Source organism: Beta vulgaris, chromosome 4 (assembly GCF_026745355.1).
Source record: "Beta vulgaris subsp. vulgaris cultivar EL10 chromosome 4, EL10.2, whole genome shotgun sequence".
In the NCBI taxonomy this organism is placed as follows: Eukaryota; Viridiplantae; Streptophyta; class Magnoliopsida; order Caryophyllales; family Amaranthaceae; genus Beta; species Beta vulgaris.
In genome coordinates, this window is record NC_079205.1 from 39,809,807 (window position 1) to 39,826,383 (window position 16,577).

Below are 16,577 nucleotides of genomic sequence, written 5' to 3' on the forward strand. Positions count from 1 at the left end.
TTGTGTCAATTTGACATAAAAAATGCAAAAAAATAATTTTTTTATTTTATTTTTTTGGGGTCCAAAATGGCTGCGTTTTTTGACTAAAAACGCAGCCCTTCTTCAAGTGAAGGGCTTCTTTTTGACAAAAACGCAGTCCTTCACTTGAAGAAGGGCTGCGTTTGTATGTAAAACCGCAGCCCTTCGTTTTGAAGGGCTTCGTTTTGAAAACCACAACCCTTCCTTTATGTTGAAGGGTTGCTATGGAAAGGGCTGCTGTTAAAAAACGCAGCCCTAAGGGTCTTTTTAACCGCAGCCCTTCCTTATTTTTCCACTAGTGATTCAACAATGTTTGGATGTTTGTGTGATATATTATATTTAATATAATGTATATTATTTTATATTTTACACAACTATAATAATCCAAATGAGCATTTTGAAGACCTTCTAATTGTCCAATTATAAGAGATTATTGATGAACACAATCCTCTTGATTTATTTTTAGGATGGTAAGAGCTCTCTTTAACAGTGATACATGTCAGAATGTGAAATTAAAGCTAATTAGAAAAAACAAATCGGATTGAAGGACATACAATCTACCTAGAGCCTCTGAGTTTGTTGCCTTAATAATTGGAGATACTTATAGTGGGAAAAAAGAGATAAAACTATTGAAACAAATAGCGGAAGATTGAGACAGATATTCGAACTTCGTCCTTCTTATTTTGTCTTGCAATATCCTTTTCTATTTCCATATGATGATGGTGGATATCGAGCTAAAAACGTGTTTTGCTCAAATAAAAAATAGGAATAGTGTGAACACGTTTTCTTTTGTTGAACTTCATCCTTCTTATAGAGCTTAATACTTCCTCCGCTTTCTTTTGTTGAACACATTTATCGCATTATTAATGGTGAGTTAAAAATGACTATTAAATAGTAGTGCGAATACAATTTTTGCACCTTAAGACTAATGAGACTTTAAGTCATAAAATTATATTATTTATGGAAAGATTTAAAATAGGAAATATATATTGAAATTTCCCAATAAAAAACACAAGTTCAACAAAAGAAAATGGAGGGAGTATTAAAAATTAATTTACTTTAACTTCGACGTAAAAACATACAAGATTACAAAACAAATATATAAAGGCCTTGTTTGGTTGACAAAATAAATCATGGGAAGTGTAAATTCCTAGGAAGTAGAAAGATATGAAGTTGTTTGGTTGGCAAAATCATTGGAATTTGCACATCCTAGGAAGTTCTACTTCCTCCAAAATGGAGGAAGTTACTTACCTAGGTCCTCCTAGGTAAGTAGAGCTTTCCACAGGAAGTTCTACTTCCCATTATCAACCAAACACAATTTTACACTTCCTAGGATTTCAAATACATGGAAAGAATAACTTCCTAGGAAGTATGACTTCCTATATACAACCAAACAAGGCCAAAAAAAGAAGTGATAACTTTACAAAAAGCTATGAAAAAAACTTAACGTTTTAGAATGTTTTTTACCACAAATAGTATTGTATTCATTCATTAAATTTTCTATGATCTTTTTTAATGGAAAGTGACAATGTTTTACATTAGTATATACTCCCTTCGTTTCCTAAAGATCTTCCCTCTTTCCGTTTAAGTGCGTTTTCAAAAGATATTCTCTCTTTTACTTTATTCCTTATATGGAATTTTTTCCCTTTTTACCCTCTCATGTCCCTATCATATGGTCCATAATTACATTATTAATTCAATTTTACTCCCTTTCTCTCTTCTACTTTAACCCCTTTTGATTTGTTTATTTATCTTAACCTCTTTCTCTCTCCTACTTTACCCACCCCATACCTCACACACATGGATCTTCCTTGGTATTAGTAGGAACAGTAACAAGGAAGATCTTTAGGAAACGGAGGGAGTAGTTATAGAAAACATATTTAACTAATTCTAATAAATATCAAGGTATGTGATCAAATAAGCAACATACATGAAACTTTCTAATAAACATAAGTAATGAATAATACTCCCTCTGTTTTTTTTATCTTTCTCACTTTCCTATGCGCATCTCCTAATGCACATCTTTGAACTTAAATATCTTTCATTATATATTAGTAAAAATTATAATGATTGAATATTAATAATATACTAATTGAGACGAATCAAACAAGACCCCATATGACTATATTTTTTCTTATAAATTGAAAATTGAGAAGATTCTCTCTAAGTATGAATACTGTCAAGAGTCTAAGTGAGAACCATACAAAAAACAAAGGGAGTAAGAACTAAGAATTGAAAATGATAATGAATACAAAATGAAAAATTACATAATGTAAGATGACATGATGAAAAGTCAGAATTTACTTTAATTAGAAAGATCACTCCAACCAATAGTATTATACTAGTCTTCTATACACGCGATGCGTGCGTCTATTATTTGGATCTATTCTTAATAAATTTCATCAAAATATAATTATAAAAGTGTGATTTATAATTATTGTTATACAAACTACTGTAATCTATAAAGCTTTTAGAAATTGAGATAAACATTTAGATGTAAAGTTTTATGGTCAAACTATATTGAATTTTTTTTATATTGAGTAACCATTTTTTCTTAGTATGTCAAGTTACTTTGTTAATGTTTATTTAATTTATTATTAGAATTTTAACCCATCTTTAAATTAGGAAAGGATATAATTGTATAAAATCTGAATATCCAATTAAGTATATATATATTTAGGTAAGGATAAAAAAGACATTTTATTAGGGGGACACCATAGCTCTCTCCTTGGCTTATGTAATAAGATATGAGCCAAAAGAAAATGAAAAGTGTTAGGATTACCCTAGAACAAGTGGAGTATTAGAAATTAATTTACATTAATTTTGCAATGCAACATACAATGATACAAGACTATAATACAAATATATATAACAAAATTAATATAATGAGACTTTTATGGCAGGTTATTGAATTCTCGATCATTTATGTGCAACTACTTCCTTACATCGTAAAGTCTGCCAAATAGTTTTTTATCGATAACACCTGCCAAAATTTCCCGTAGCATAGTGTTCTAGTGGGTGGTGGCTTGGTGTAGTGCAAGGTTGGTGTCAGAAAACAAGAGAGTGGCCGGTGAACATGACTACATAAAGTGGGAGTGGAAGTGGTTCCACGATTGACTGCAAGTGGTGGTTCTAAGTTACTAAAAAAAATGATTAATAACGTGTTCCACCATGATATAAAGTACATTAGTCACTGAATGTACGGGTCATAAGTCAGTTTTGAGCATTTTGACACATGATATGATTATAAAAATTTAAATCACGAGCTAACATCACACTATGTTTTTAAGATAAACATCTTAAAATCTTAATTCATAAAATAATAATAAAAAATCATGTGAATTTTGAATGGGTCCACGAACTTTAAACGACGAAATTATTTGGATCACCATAATCAATGTGACATGAGTTATGGATTACAAATTTACCAATGAAATTCACGGGTTGTAAGCCATAAGCTATAAGTCATAATTGTACAACTCACGGGTTGTAAGCCAATTTCGACCTAATCAGTGTGATCAATGATGATTATTACAAATAAGTCACAAGTCATAATTGCGATACTTACGAGTTGTAAGCCAATTTTAAATTATTCTAAATTAAAATAGTTATTCAAAGTTAATTAATTTACCTTAAGCAAAGTGCAGGTTTTTATTTCATTAAACTCTATACTGAAAATCTTTCCTTAAATTATATTACATCTTTAGCAAAATTTTGTTAACATAATATATTGTATGTTATAATAAGGATATAGCATGGGTATATTATCTTTGCAAGCACTAATTTTTTTTCAATATTTAATTGTTAGTAAATAAAAGAAAACAATGAACAACATTAGTATAATATATTTTGGATGGTTTATAATATATAATATAACAAGATATAGCATGAGTATCATATATCATAATTGTGCAACACATGTGTTGTGTTGTAATCAATTTTTAAATATACTAATACAATATCATAATTTTAAAACAAAAGCTAATAATTTAATTTTACATATTATATTTTTTCAACTTTATATGTATGCATTCTAATAATAGCGCATTTAATAGATTTGGAACCGAAAAACTAGTTATGTAATAAAAGATATTTAAAGTCAAAAAAAGTGTATTTGCAAAAGCGCACAGTCAAAATAGGAAAGATAAATAAATACATAGGGAATACGCTTATTTCAAATGAGTATGCATTTTGTCATATGAGTATCCATCTTTCCAGATGAATATTTAAATAAATTTTGTACATCTTCTGCAATTGAATATTTCAAATAAGCATGATAATTTTGCATATACTCCCTCCGTTTCCTAAAGAGCTTCCCTATTTCCGTTTAAGTGCGTTTCCAAAAGATGTACCCTCTTTTACTTTATTCGTTATTTGGAATTTTTTTCCCTTTTTACCCTCTCATGTCCCTATTATATGGTCTACCATTACATTATTAATTCAATTGTACTCCCTTTCTCTTTCCTACTTTAACCTTTTTTTATTTGTTTATTTATCTTAACCCCTTTCTCTCTCCTACTTTACCCACCCCACACCCCATACAAATGGATCCTCCTTTGTATCTGTAGGAACAGTAACAAGGAAAGTTTATAGAAAACAGAAGGAGTAATTGCATTTATTATAATATTTATGCTGTTTTTTTCAAATGGATATTTATGTTGATAGGCTAGTGTAAGTAATTCTTGTTGTTACACAAATGAGTATGATAATTTTTGAATGTGTACAATCTCTTGCAAAAAAAATTATATACTCTCAAAATAGTATTTGGGAGTGTTATATTGTCTAGGTTGAGCAGGTTGTGGTAAAGTTATAATAAAAGAATTTTCTATACTCACATAAAACCTGTTGTACTTATTTGAATTTTATGTAACTTACTTGATCCAAAAAAAATTTGGAGAGAAAGCAAACATGATTTAATTAGAAATGTGTACTTCATTTATTTTGTTTTCATTGAAAACCAAATCATAAAGCAAATAAAGAAATCCTATGTTAAATAAAATTCTTTTCCTAAAAGACTCTAAAAGGATTTTGACAAATCTTCATATATATATTTAAAAATGAAAAATTGATTTTAAAAATATCTTCTAACTAATTCACTAGAATTAAGGAAACATATATTAAAACCTTTAGAAAATAATTAGTAACTAAATTATTAAACCAAAATACACGTTATAACTAACTAAGTGCTTGTTTGGTATACAGGAAGTTATGTAGGCAATTGAAAATGCCATAATTTTCTGATTTGGGTAGTTGTTTAGTTGATGTGAAGTTAGAAAAATGGAGGCAATGAGAATTCCTGGGAATTTATTCACCCACCCCCTGGCTATTCAAGATTCACACATCAATTCATGATAAGTACAAGTTCCTCACATTAAGTCCATTTTCTAGGAATTACATAAGGAAAATAACTTCCTAGGATATGGAACTTCCTATGGAAATTAAATTCCTATGCATAAACTGGTTGTTTGGTATACAAAAAATTATTTAGACAATAGAATTCCCCCGTAATTTTCTAGTTTGGATAGTTATTTGGTTAATAGGAATTTGGGAAAAAATTATTTAGACAATAGAATTCCCCCATAATTTTCCGGTTGGGTCTCCCAATCCCTTTTCACCCTTAGTTTGCGTCGGGACTCCCTATCCTCTCCCCCAAGTTTCGCGTCGGGCCTCCCTATCCCCTCCCCCCTAGTTCGTGTCGGGCTTCCCTAAGTGGGCTCCTCCTACAGTTGTTTATCAGTAGTTTCAAGAAGTTTATCAGTATGTTTCTTAAAAGTTTAAGGGTCAATTGGTTGGATAAGGCATGGGGTTTCAACACAGTCAAATTTGTGGTCTTTTTGGAATTTGTGTTGGGGATACAGGTGAATCAAGTGACTAGTGCGTGTTGTCGGGGTGATGCACGTTTTTCATGGTTGGGTTTTTCGTTTTCCGGTTTCGCAAACCGGCGAAGTGTTCGAGACCTCACTTTATTTAGCTCTCTATCTAGCTTGGCATTGATCTTACTGATCTTTGCCTTGACAAAATCAAATCTGCAGGCGGCACATCAGTTGTATCTGGTGGTTTTCAGCGCGCCCACACGACAGCGTTTCTACCTTCTATTGGAGAAACCTGCAACACTCTCGAGCGAGAGTATCGAGTCACGTAGGACTGTGACTCTTCTCAAGATCATGAGCCTAGAATCCCAAGCAATAACAGTTTATTGGGATTGCTCATGCGGCGACGTACGACACTCGCCATTGGTTGTTCGTCGTCCGAATCGTGAACGACAATCGTTCTTCTCACCACATTCATCAGCGATCCATGTTTGACCTCCACTATCACTAACTTTGACAAGCGATGCCCTCCGTCATATACAACTCTTTCTAGTTTTATGTTGGTTTTGTTTTTTATGTATTGTAAGAACTCTTACAGTTTCTTTCAGTTTGTTTGCTTGTTGTATATGTAGTTGTATTAGTATTAGGTTGTAATTCCTCTTTTAAATTAATGTACGATTTCTTGATGTCAAAAAAACAAAAAAAAAACAAAAATTAATACCTATCTATTTTTGCTTTATTATCTAAGGACTCCTTACTGATGTTAATGAGCTAACCAGAATTAACAATTAGATATCTTTATTAAACATACCTGCATTTATCTTCTTAGAAGTGATTTATTGCTTTGGCAAAATCCATCACTAATGAAGGCTTAAGCGTTCTTTATTTCGAAAAGACAAACTTTAAGCTCATTATTTTAGCGAGACTTAGTTTATTATATGGTTTGAAAAACTAAGTGAATTCTTAAAATTAATCAAACTATATATACATAAACTAATATGCATTTGAAATATTAAGCACAAGCAAAATATTAAATCCAATAACTCAATTTTTTTAATGTGGAATCCAAAACTTGTCTTGACTTAGAGTTGGATCCCATCCATCTCTTTTATTAAATATCCTAACAAGTCTATAAGATATACTTTAATAAAATTAAATATTACTTTATAAAAAATACAAAACATTTTTTGTTTATATTTGTCCCAAATTAGTTTGTATACTTTTATTTTTGGTATGGTCACATTTTGTTATAGAAGCTTCTTACACCCTTTTGGCCCACACTATATTTTTATCAATAAAACTACTCAATTTTCTCTCTCTTTGAATATTTTAAAAATAGTATTTTTTGCACGCTATGTATGCATGTCATATTAACATTCTTTTTCTCAATTACTTATTCATCAGTGCTACAAAAAAATTGATTTGAACAGATATTCTTAATGATTTTAAATTATTTACACATATTTTTCTTAAATCAATGTCTTGTTAGTATTTTTAGTTATTTGTTAATCATTATTCAAATCTCTATTATATAAGTGAAGGAAATACACAGCAAAAGAAAGCCCATGCTCAAATAAAGTGGAAGAATTTGTATATCAGATTCAATCGTTGAATATTAATAAAGTGGAAGAATTTGTGTATCAGTTTCAATAATTGAATATTAATAAAGTAGAAGAGTTTAATTTATATAATAGAGATTATTCAATAATAATCAATATTTAGGTTTTAAAATATTATCATTATAATTATTAAAGTGGAAGAGTTTAATTTATATAATAGAAATTATTGAATAATAATCAATATTTAGGTTTTAAAATATTATCATTATAATTATTAATATGAAATAGAATCAAGTCCCATCAAGTTATATTGTCAATTTAATTTTTTTATTAGAGTTTTTCTCACATATTAAGAGAAAATCATTCTCCTTAATTTAATATTTAATTTAAATTTGAAATTCACTTTCATTATTAACTTGTTCAATATATATGGCAAGTAGGAAGAAGAAAAGACTATTAAATATATAAAGAAATTTAAATCATTAAGGATATATTAGACTTTTTGTGAGGGGACATCATCTTCCTCACCCCCTCACTTATATAATAGAGATAGACGTACTAAAAATGGACGGTCATTTGATATTTGAAAACTACACATTGAAATGAATTTAACAATATCTCACATAACTATATATTTTCTAATAGTGGATACCTAAGGATATTCGTATAATATGTGCAAACCTATATTTTAATACAATTATAGAGGTTTAATTTTTGTTTGTCCTTATGCAGCTGACATTTGGAGTAGAATTTGCCATATTCTTCACTTCTTGGGTCAGGGAGTGAATTTTGATCTTGAGTGTCGGATTGCCATCTAAAGCCAGAGGTAGCAGTAGATTTGCTAGACTCTATAGTATGTGCTTTACTGAATCTGTTTATGCTATCTGGAAGCAAAGAAACAACAAGATCTTCAACGGGAGAGCTGCCCGTAGTTATCGGCTTGTTAAAGATATTATCTTCCATGTTGCCTATAAAGGTAAGGAATAAGATAGAAAAGTGTTACTGTATTGATCCTTGATCCTCTATAGTTTCTTTGGTGCTTGCCTGTGTGCAACTCTTTTTGTTTGGCCTTCTTGTTGAGCTTGTTCAATAGTTGGTTTAATTGTGGTGTTTGGTTGTTACTTTCATTACCAATCTTTTTTTGGTAGTCACTAAAAATTTTGAATTCACAAAAAAATATAACTATAGAGGTTATTTGGTATACATGGAAATTTAATTCCCATAGGAAGTTCCATTTCCTATGAAGTTATTTCCCTTATGTAATTCCTAGGAAATTAACTTAATGTGTTTAGTTGACATCAAGGAATTTGTAACTCCCATGGATTGATGTGGAAATTTTGAATGACTAAGGAAGGGGCGGGTGAATAAGGTTCTATGTTTTGTGGGAATTTCAATTTCACAGAATTTTTCGCCTCCCCCATTTTCCCCAATTCTTGTCAACCAAATAACTATACAACTCAAAAAATTATGGAAATTTCTATTACCTACATTATTTTTTGTATAACAAACAACCACATAGTGTCAGTACTCCCTAGAAAGCCATGCCATCATTAAGTATTCACATGGTATCAAGAGCCAAGTTCTCTCTCCCCCTTGAATCCCAAACATGCGACATTCTTCTTGTTAGAATGGTGTCTCTCAATATTGTAAATTTCTTGTAAAAATAGTTTATAGGATTGATTACGGAATATTTATCTATTCATATTAGGTAATCAAAATGTTTAGTTGGAAACCACTTTCGATTTGTTAACTCAATAAGATCAATTGTTGTAAGCAGCTTAATCATAATTGAACCTATAGAATCACACATAAAGCATTGAATGAACCATTAAGTTGATCTTGAAGAGCAACAAATATAAACTAAATAAAATATTAAAGTCGATAGGATAAAATTGCGCTTTTGTGCAAATAATTGGAAATATCATGTGATAAAGAGCAAAGCGGGGGGGGGGGGTGTGGCTTGACTTTAGCTAACAACAAAGTCCGAGTTTGTTGAGTGAATGAGTTACTGAAAGTTTTAGAAGGATACAGTAAGCAGTTACACAACATACCCACACTCTCTCTTGCGCTCTCTCTCTCTCTCTCTTTCTCACGACATTCTTTCTCTATCTCACTCGTGACATTTTTTGTAATTAATTGTATTTTTTATAAATATTTTCTAAAAGTAAAAGATATTATGAAAATAAGATTTTTTATTTCTTAAGATATATAATTGAATTCCAAATCCAAAAGATATTATTCAATGAAACATAGAAAGAATCTTTTAATTTCGGATAACAAATAAACTTTGATCAGATCTATGATTGAGTGATGCAGCAGCCGGATGCATCAAGTAGACCAGGTTGCGCAAGCGTAACATCGAGAAAATCAACAAAACTTAGAAGCGCATGAAGAAATGTGTGTGACACATTGTGATGCGTATTATGCAACACATATATCTTGGATTTCTAATTTTCCGTATAAATAGACACTCCAAATATACTTCAAACACATATTCCAAACACTTTCAATTTACATTCAATCTCTATCCAAGCTTCAATATTTCTCCTCATACAGACCGTTATTCAAGACTCAGGCGAAAAAATGTATAATTCTTGAGGGTCAATTCCAATTTATTTCTTATTATACTAACAATAATCTACTTTTTATGATGTAGATCTTTAAACCATTCATGCGCTCTCGCATATTCTTCTCTAATCTTTCCTTTTTTGTATTTCTTTTCTATATCATATTCATAAGCATGTCCATGAGTCTATTGCTTTCATCACCGCACATGTTTATTTCTGCTAAATCAAGACCTAAACAAATGTTCCCATGCTTAGTAATTAAGATAATTTGGAGGACAATTTGATTTAGGATCCTATTAATATGATTACTTAATAAACATGTCACTAAATAAAACTTAGTCATTATGTGTTTAACAATCCAAACTAATGAATTTTTAGAAAGCATGAATATATTATTTAGTTATTTAATTGCATAAAACTAGATACATGAATCATTTTGAGTAGAGGCTAACAATTGGTGAACTTGATTCTTGCTCATATTCATACTCTCACTTCCAAACTCAATATTTGGTTCATTGACCAATTAACAAATCATAAATGAGAAATCTACATTAGATAAGTTCCTAAGACGTCCCTATGGTTTATCAAATATCCAATTAGGTTTATGAGTCTTCCTTTAAAGACTTGTTGGCGACTTCTTTTTCAAAACTAAAAAACCTATAAAATTAGGTAGTCAAATACGCACTCATCCCACGAATGCAATACAAATATTAAAGCGTCTTACGTAAGGCCGGCCACACCTATAAATACAGGTGTAGCTGCACGCGTGTGTGACACCCTGTCAACTTATTTTCAAATGGTCATATCTCACTTGTTTCTCATCGGAACCAAGCTTTTGACCAAGAGTTGGAAAGCTATCGAACCAAATTTTCATCTTCAACTTGAATCTTACCAAAATATGAGTGTGATGTGAGATATGGCCTTTTAAATTTGATCCTTGTGCACAAACCCTTAAGAACAAATGGATTAACTCTTATCAGCAAATGAAGTTACTTGTATGAATATATGGTTACTCTTAGCATAAAAGGGTGTACAGTTATAAAAAAATGTGGTTACTTTAATAACAAAAGGGAATACTAATCAGTTTACTTTTATGAACGAATGATGTTACTCGTATGAAGAAAATGGGTTTACTTTTGTCAACAATTGGAGTCACTCATATGATTAAATAGGGCCACCGTGTTATTCAACAAGGTTACTCTTGTGAACTAATAAGATTACTCATATGAATAAGTGAGGTTACTTTTGTTAGCAATTGAGGTTACCATTATGATTAAATAGAGTCGTCATATGATTAACCGAGGTTTCTCATAAATAGTGTTACTTTAGTGAATAATTGGAGTTACTCATATGATTAAATAGTTAAGTGATCAAGTTACTGTTATGAACGAATGGGGTTACTCGTATGAAATAATGGAGTTACTTGTATGAATAAATGGGGTTTACTCGTACGATTAGCGTCATCGTATGATTAAATGAGGTCATGAATGAATGAGATTAATTACTCATATCAATAAATGGGGTCACTCTTATGAATGAAAAGAGGTTACTCGTTTGAGTAAATAGGATAATTAATCAGTTTACTCTCATAAATGAACGGAGTTACTCTTTGAATAAATACGGTTAGTTTTGTGAACTTAATTTTGCGGTTATTTCGTATGATTAAATTAGGTTACTTGTATAAATAAACGAGCTTACTCATATAAACAAATAATGTTTCTAGTATTAATAAATGGGGCTACTTATAAGATTTAACGAGGCTACTTATAAGATTAAATGAGTTTACTCATATATCCTAGGCAAAATTAGCCTCGATACCCTAAATTATAGTACACTTGCACCAAACACACCCAACTAATACTTATAGCCATAACACCCCAAAGTACAAATCTAGGTGCACTCTGTACCATAAATGAGGTAGTGATCGGAATCCTCGCCGACGACGGAAGATTCTTAATTTTTTATAGTTATTATTTTCCATTCCAAGCCCCTTCTTATTTTCTTATTTATTACCCTAATTTTTTTACTTAAACAAAAAAGGCACGAAGAAGACACAAGCAGTAGCACCGCCAACAACCACCACCAACAAGGACAGTAGCGTTGTTGAACTAAGCAACCCACAAGAGAGAGAGACGGGGAGAGAGAGAGTCACGCACAAGAGAGAATGGGAAGGGTTTGGGGTATTGGGATTTTGTTTCCTATTTAATTTGGTGATTAATGAAATACATAGTCCTTAGCTCAATTGGTATAGGCTGGTAATGAGTCAAGAAGGGGAGCTAAAGGTAAACACACAAATAGAGCAACTCTGGCTTAAGATGAAAGAGACACGAAAAAAAAGATGGAAAGAAAAATTGTGGCTTCCTTACAATTAGACATGAGGAGAGGAGACATAAAATGAGAATTGGTAAAAAAAAAAAAGAAGAAGAAAATAAGAATGGGGAAAAATGAAAATAATATTTAAAAATATTAAGAATCTCCTATTGCCGGTGAGAATTCCGATCACCTACCTTATTTATGATACGGAGTGCACCCATGTCCGTACTTTGAGGTGTTCTGGCTATAAGTCTTAATTGGGGGTGACTGGTGCACCTATGCTATAATTTAGGATGTTGAAGCCAATTTTGCCTATATTAAATGATATTCCATGTATGACTAAGCGAGAAAATGAGAAACTAATCAATTTACTCTTATGAATGAAAGGGGTAACTCGTTTTAATAAATTTAGTTACTTTTGTGAACAATTGGGGGTTACTCGTATAATTAAATGAGGTTACTTGTATAAATAAATGAGGTTACTAGTATGGATTAATGAGGTTATTCATAAGATTAAACAAGGTTACTCATAAGATTAAACGAGGTTACTCATAGATTAAATGACCTTACTTGCATGACTAAACGAGAAAATGATAAACTAATCAGTTTACTCTAACAAATGAATGGAGTTACTCATTTGAATATATGAGCTAGGTTACTTTTGTAAACAATTGGGGTTATTCGAATGATTAAATGAGCTTCCTCGTATAAATAAATGAGGTTACTATTATGAATAAATAGGGTTACTTATAAGATTGAACGAGGTTACTTATAAAATTAAACGAGATCATACATTAAATGACATTACTTGTATGACTAAACGAGAAAATGAGAAACTAATTAATCAATTTACTGTTATGAATTAAAGGGGTTACTCGTCTGAATAAATGTGATTACTTTTGTGGATAATTGTGGTCACTCTTATGGTTAAATAAGATTATTAGTATGAAGAAATGATGTTACTCATAAGATAAAACGAGTTACTCATAGGTTAAATAACATTACTTATATGATTAAATGAGGTTACTCGTATGATTTACATGAGGTTACCCATAAACTATTTTTATGGTTAGGATTTCTATAAATCACCAAAAATAACTATAAAACCTGTGAAATTTTGGCAAGAACTATATCTAGATGTTATAAGCACTCAATTAAAATTTCACAAAATAATTCAATTTCAGTAAATTGCAGTTATCGTTTTACTCCAACTGATCCAGTTTCTAATGATTTCATACCAACTTCAAACTTACGCTTCAAAACCATATCAAAACAACTCGAACAATTATCAAAATTTAACACATTAAACCAAAAAGGGAATAATACAATTTAGGCTCAAGAAACTCTGAAAAAGTCAAAAGTATGCTTGGAGACCAAAGGTTTCAAAGTTCACTTTAATTATGTGCGAAAATCAACAAAAACAACTCCAAATTATGTGAAATTATGATACAAACTACGGTTTTTTCACCATATACCCCTGAAATTTTTTTTTTTGCACTGTATACCCTTTCAACTTTCCAAATTCATCATATACCCCTCACTTTTGAAAAAATACATTAACTTACCCTTTTGACTAACGGAAGGCTAACGTCGTTAGTCATTTAACCCTAATCATCCCTTTAACCCTAATTAGCTATCATAAAGCTAAACCAAACCCTAACCCTAATCTAATACCATAAGTCCCTAACCCTAACCAGCCCTTACCCCAGCCCCCACTCCCCCCACCCCCTACCCTAGCAGGCAGCAGCCTCCACCCACTCCCCCACCCCTTACCCCACCACCCCCTCCCCACCCTTTACCTCACCACCCTAGAATCTAACCGCCTCCCCAAATACACCACCATTGAAACCCACCCCCGAAGCCCACCCCCGCCCACCCCTTTGCCCCACCACCGCCGAAGCCCACCCCCGCCTCTTCTACTCTCGCCATTTTTCTTTCTCACCCTCCTTCGCACCTCACCGGAGCCATTTCTCCTCTCGCGCTTTTTCTTTCTCTACCTCTCGTTGCTCCTCTCTCTCGCCGTCATTTCCTCGGCTCACCGGAGCCACTTCTCCTCTCGCCAGTCTTCGCCACTCTGTTTTTTGAAGTCTTCGCCGCTCTGTTAGTCGAAGGAGAACAGGGGTGTGGGAGGGGGGTTGCCGGTCTTTGTTTTTTGAAGTCTTCGCCGCCCTGTTTTTCGAAGGGGAACAGGGGTGTGGAAGGAGGGTCGCCGATCTCTGCTTTCTCATTGGTGTGGGGGAGGGTTCAGGGCGTGGTGGCGTTTCTCACTGGTGTAGTGGTTGCGCGGGAGCGGACAGGGGGGGTGGGGTTGCCGGGGAAAGGGGAGGGGGTGGGGTTGCCGGGGAAAGGGAAGGGGGTGGGTTTGCCGAGGTGGTGGTCGGTCAGTTGGTGGTGCTGGTTAGGGTTAGGGTGAGGGGGGTGGTGGGCTGTGGGTTAGGGATGGGGTGGTGGGCTATGGGCTAGTGGGGTGGGTTAGGTTTTGAGAGGGTTAGTGTTAGGGTTTAGGATAGTTAATTAGGATTAAGAGTAGATTAGGGCCTAATGACTAACGGAAGTCTAACACCGTTAGTCAAAAGGGTAAGTTAATGTATTTGTTGAAAAGTGATGGGTATATGATGAATTTGGAAAGCTGAAAGGGTATATGGTGCAAAAAAAAAATTTTCAGGGGTATATGGTGAAAAAACCGTACAAACTATATACAGATGTTATAAGTACTAAGTTAAAACTTGACGTGAAATTTCAATCCCAGTAGATTGCAGTTATTGTTTTACTCCAACTGGTCCAGTTTCCAGCGATTTAATAGCAATTTCAAACTTCCACTTCAAAACCGTATGAAATCAACTCAATTTTTTTTGAAAAATTAAAATGTAAAAATAAATAGGCATTAGTACAATTTAGGCTCAAGAAACACTGAAAAAGTCGAAGTATGTTGGGAAAAGGAAGGTTTCAAAGTTCACCTTAATTATGTACGAATATGGACAACAAGTAAGGAGTGTTTCCCTTATATCTTGGGCAAAGCTGTCAAGTATCTGAATGAAGAAGAAAGAAAACCATGAGAGAGAAGAGAGAGAAGAAGAGATAAGAAAATCACAAAAAACAAAGAGGAAGAAGAGGGTGGATTTTATATAGGAAAAATTCACAAGAAAAACTATCAATTTTTTTTTATAAGTCTCAACTATGGAATATTCAATACAGGTTCCAAGTTTAATATCTTGTGATTTTTATAGGACCTGACAAGTAAGCAACTTAATATAGCAGGTTAAATGTCACTTGCTATCACATGAGTTTTAAAATGTCAGCCCCCCATTTAAATCTCCCATGAACTTGTCATTTCCTCTCCTTTCTTTCATTTCACCATGGCTGTACGAAAATTTCAGCTTGTTGCCATTAACCAATACGAAACTATGGTCATCCAATGTCGTTAACCTAAGAAAACTCCCCCCAGCTTATTGCCATTAATAATAAGACCGGAGAATGAAAAAGAGGCGGTAGATTTGGGAGAGGAGGAAAGAGGATGAGCAGCGGTAACTGCGTTGCAGCACTAGTGAGAAGCACCAGAACAACCTTAGCACCAGTGCAACAACCAACCCTCAAAAATGCATATAACACCCTTATTCTGCTAGGAATTTCCAATCCTATGGATTCAAGTTTGCGAGGCAACGTTTGCGGCACTGCGGCGTTCAGTGGTAAGGTTCGGCGAGGGTAGAGGAGAGAGAATGGGGGTGAGGCTGGAGATTGGGGTGGGGTTGGGAGGAGAGAGTGAGAGAGATATTGTATGAGAGAATGAGGGGTGAGGTGGGAAAGGCGGCGACAAGGGTGGCTCTGCCCCTGTTTTCCGTCCAAGTGCTGATGCGGCAGTTTCTTTTGCGAAGGAGAAGGAAAGATTGTGAGGGGGGAGAATAGAGAACAAGGAGTGAAGCTAGAGGTTGGGGTGGGGTTGGGAGGAGAGAGGGAGAGAGAGATGCTGCGTGAGAGAATGAGGGGTCAGGCTGGGAAGGCGGGGCAGTGTGGCTCAACCCCTATTTCCGACCAGCTAATGCAGAGGGAGAGGGGTGAAGGAAGGAGAAGAGGTGTAACCTGCATTTTTTAAAAAAAAAAAAAACAAAACCTTCTTAACCGGTTTAAAGTAAATCAGGACCTATAAAATCACAAACTGTTAAACATGGAACGTATAGAGAGGGACTAATAAAGAAAATATGGAATAGTTGAGTCCTCTCATTTGAAAATTTTCCTTTTATATATGGGTCGGCAACACCTATAAATATAGGTGTAGTTGGCCAGGTATAAGAATTTGCGCAGAAATATGCCTA